General features: G+C 39.6%; 1 long non-coding RNA gene across 1 annotated transcript; it reads left to right on the forward strand.

Moving 5' to 3' along the window:
• Positions 1-1,942: 1,942 nt before the first annotated feature.
• On the forward strand, positions 1,943-4,172 carry LOC311045667. Its single transcript, XR_014600795.1, has 3 exons — positions 1,943-2,471; positions 3,587-3,813; positions 4,035-4,172. It is a non-coding gene; the product is annotated as an uncharacterized lncRNA (long non-coding RNA).
• Positions 4,173-4,474: the final 302 nt, after the last annotated feature.

Here is a 4,474-nt window from a genome sequence, read left to right on the forward strand (position 1 = left end):
TATGATCAATCAGTCTAATTCAGGATGTCAATGACAAGGATACTAAAGCAGAGGAATCTCATAATATTATTCAGGGTTTATAATGAATTGGCATTTAGATGACATGGTTATAAGTAATTGCATACAAAAACATATAGCAAAAAGACTTTCAATGCAAAGATGGCATAAACCATGGCTTCAGCATTTTTGGTCTGGAGTCAATTGTTTTTTGTCTTTTTAGTTCAGTTTTATATTTGTTTAAAGACCACCTCTCCAGTTGTTTCTGTATATAGATCTTTGTTGTATCTTGTGTATGGATCTTATTTTCCATTTAACATGATGTAATTTCAATTGCTTGTTTTTTTATAATCTTGTATTATTCCCTCCAGCCTATAGGTTATTGGTAGTAACATGAGCACCACTGTCTGTCCACATTTGTCGGGATTAAAACAAGTCTTGTTCATTATTATTTTCATTGATATGCATGCATAATGGTGCAGTAAAGTGCTGACAAGCTGCTGGTTTTGTGTAGCTGTTCACTGTGTGCTGACACGTGTGTTGTTTGTATGTGTTGTTAAATTATCATCTTATTATACAATTGGCATGCAGGCGCATGCGCGAGGCAATTGGTAACTGGTTTGTAACTGATTTGTAACTGGTTTGCCCCAAAAAACTGTGCATGTTAGGTTTCGCTTTTGGTTTGCATGTTGCAGTTAGGTTTCGCTTTCGGTTTGCACGTTGCCAAATCGTGTGCGAGAAACAAGCACCGATGTTGCAATGAACATGTACACGTTCCACTATCTCTGTCTCCGATATGCGGGCCAGGCTACTAGACGACCTTCTAGTAGTACATATTTGGTATTTGTCTGAGACAGCTGACAGTTGACTTAGTTTACTTTTACTCAAAAAGGAGCATACCTTTATAGCTTAATATCATTTCAACACCTCGTATACGTTTTATATATACTTTATTTGAAATTATTCAGGGTTTATAATGAATTGGCATTTAGATGACATGGTTATAAGTAATTGCATACAAAAACATATAGCAAAAAGACTTTCAATGCAAAGATGGCATAAACCATGGCTTCAGCATTTTTGGTCTGGAGTCAATTGTTTTTTGTCTTTTTAGTTCAGTTTTATATTTGTTTAAAGACCACCTCTCCAGTTGTTTCTGTATATAGATCTTTGTTGTATCTTGTGTATGGATCTTATTTTCCATTTAACATGATGTAATTTCAATTGCTTGTTTTTTTATAATCTTGTATTATTCCCTCCAGCCTATAGGTTATTGGTAGTAACATGAGCACCACTGTCTGTCCACATTTGTCGGGATTAAAACGAGTCTTGTTCATTATTATTTTCATTGATATGCATGCATAATGGTGCAGTAAAGTGCTGACAAGCTGCTGGTTTTGTGTAGCTGTTCACTGTGTGCTGACACGTGTGTTGTTTGTATGTGTTGTTAAATTATCATCTTATTATACAATTGGCATGCAGGCGCATGCGCGAGGCAATTGGTAACTGGTTTGTAACTGATTTGTAACTGGTTTGCCCCAAAAAACTGTGCATGTTAGGTTTCGCTTTTGGTTTGCATGTTGCAGTTAGGTTTCGCTTTCGGTTTGCACGTTGCCAAATCGTGTGCGAGAAACAAGCACCGATGTTGCAATGAACATGTACACATTCCACTATCTCTGTCTCCGATGTGCGGGCCAGGCTACTAGACAATCCGTGTACGTAGCGTTCAATTGATATCCGTTCTCAAATCCCAAAATCGAAAATCGGAAATTGTCCGTTCAGTTTATATCCGTTCTTAAGTCCCAAAATCGAAAATAAGAAATTGGCTTCATCTCATGAATGGAAAACGGAAATTGACCCGTTTTTTCATTTAATTTTTTTGTTAAACACAATTTTTGCCAAGATATCAAGTATTACTTTACAAGCCCGTATCTTGCGTTCAGTCTATTATTCAATGTGAAATCAAAAATCAAAAATCGAAAATTGGCTTGATTTTCAATTTTAGCCTTTCATCTACATGAATGGAAAACGGAAAATTACCTGTTTTTTAATTATCGATCATTCATATGCATTATTATACAAAGTTACGGATAGGGAGGGGGCGGAGCCGAGACTCCACCCCCTCCCTACGCGCCATCTTGGTGAGGTCCGGTTCGGTCCAGCAGCACCGTGTTAGCTCCGGCTAAGTGTAACACTGTAAACAAACACATAGCAGCTACTTTAGCTAGTCACTGCTAGAACATTTTACGCAGATTAAGAGGAAACAATACGAGGAGAAGATTACATTTATCGGTATCGATCCGTATAAGCTTGTTACGAGTGAGTTTAGTGTCAATAAGGATCTTTATCCGCCGGGCCATACATTATCCGGATATTGTATGATTATTATTTAGTGTTTACACGCAGTGCCTACTACACTATGGACCAGTTGATGGCCTACAACAGCCTTGAGGCTCAATCTTATTTGTGCAAGGGTAAGTAAGTTTGTTTTTATTATTTTGTTTTATCGTTTGACAGGTAATGTTGGTGAACTGTAGAAGTGCTGTGCAAGTCTGTGTGTTAGCGTGGCTACTGTTAGCCTTGGATCAAGACTATCGTAGATTTATTTTATCTGAGTCAGACTTGATCAAATACAACTAATATATAGTCTTGATCCAAGGCTAAGCTTTTTTAGCCCTGGCGTTAGTGAGTTCTCTCTAACTTAGAGAGAACTCTAACGCTGGACTAAGCTACTGTGTGCCCAAAAGAAGTCAGACGTAAACAAAGCCCAAATATGGGCCTTATTAATGACCCAAAATAATTCATGAAAGTCGAGTCTGTCCATTGTGGCTGGCATGCAGATAGTCAAGCTTTGTTCTTTGAGAGTTTCATAGGGGGAAAAACACAAGTAAAAAGTACTAGCCTGGTTACCCAGCACTTTTCATACAGTCAGTGGCTGGTCTTACAAGCAGGGTCTTACAAGACTGGGTCAAAATGTACCACAACCAGGGTCGGTAACACCACAGCATTCTAACTAGATATAATTACAATTACGATCAGGGGTCTTCAACGTTTTCAGGCCAAGGACCCCTTGGCTGAGAGCGAGATAAAGCAGGGACCCCCATTATATTGTATAGAATATTTCTTTTTTCATAGATTTCATAGGCAGCTTCATAGACTTGTTCCACAGCACTATCATGTTGGATTCATGTTAATGTGTATTTCCAAACATTTAATCATGCACTTAAACAACACTTATACCTGACCTTTCACTCTGTACTTAGCCTGCTCTTTTTCCCCGCTATACTAAACCACTTTGCCGAAGATAGCAGATCTACAAACGCACAACGCCTTTGGCTAAAGTTCCTCTCAGAATAGGGATACTTGGTTGAAGTGGTTTATGTAAAAATCACACAAAGATTTGGCGGACCCCCTGTAGTAACTCTGAGGACCCCCTAGGGGTCCCGGACCCCCTGTTGAAGACCTCTGCTTTAGATATTATTTGATTTTTTTGTTGCACGCATGCAGTGTTGTCCTATGTAAGCTGAAGACAATAATACCCTAGCGGTCTGTTCTATCACAGTAATATCACTGTTTACTCTATTCTCAGGTGCTGCACTCAGCAACCGAGGGAGAAGCCAACCTCTCCCTGGATCATGGCCCCAGAGCACAGCACACTGGGGCGGTGCTTGACGCACACTGTGACTGCAAGTCTGGACTGTGTGAGGTCTGGTCCCGTGTAGGTGCTGCGCTGCAAGAGTCCAGAGGAAAGACACAGTAGAACCTTACTCTAGGTGCTTGTGGCCCACTTCAGCGACTGAGTCAAAGCGTGGTAACGTGAGTTGTGTATTTTAAATTGAGCATATTGTTCTAATTCATTAGAACCAGGGTCAGTGAAACCACAGCATTTTAACTAGATAATGACAATGATTTATGTATTATTTGATTGAAGCATGCAGTGTTCTCTTATTTAAGCAGACGAAAATTATCTAAAAGTTAAATGATATCCTACCGGTCTGTACTATCACAGTAATATTCCCTGTTTATTTTATTCTCAGGTGTTTTTGACCCATCTGCAAGTAATAACCTGAAACACCTCCAAGGAGTCTAATTAAGACCATCTGCACTCCAGGCAGCTCCCAACACAGCGTGTAGCAGCAGGACCCTCGCTACAAGAAGAGTCACTCCAGGCAAGGCAGCATGACGCTGACCACCAACAGAGCCGTGCCTACTGCTCAAAAGCCCAGCAGTTTGATCAGCGTCACCACCAGCGTCCATCAGTTTTTCCTGGAGACTGTGTACTGTACTGGTTGGCAGAGGATTCAACATTGCAGATAGTGTAGGATCTGTCATGGCATGATTAGTCACACTAGCCTTTACAAAAGGGGGAAAAACAGCTATATTAATCTAAACTAATATTATACTTTACTATATGCTATATTATACTACTATATTGTGAACTCTCTATACATACATACTGTATATCTCTACATATCTA

Source organism: Gymnoscopelus microlampas (assembly GCF_963454915.1).
Source record: "Gymnoscopelus microlampas genome assembly, chromosome: 5".
NCBI classification, from domain to species: Eukaryota; Metazoa; Chordata; class Actinopteri; order Myctophiformes; family Myctophidae; genus Gymnoscopelus; species Gymnoscopelus microlampas.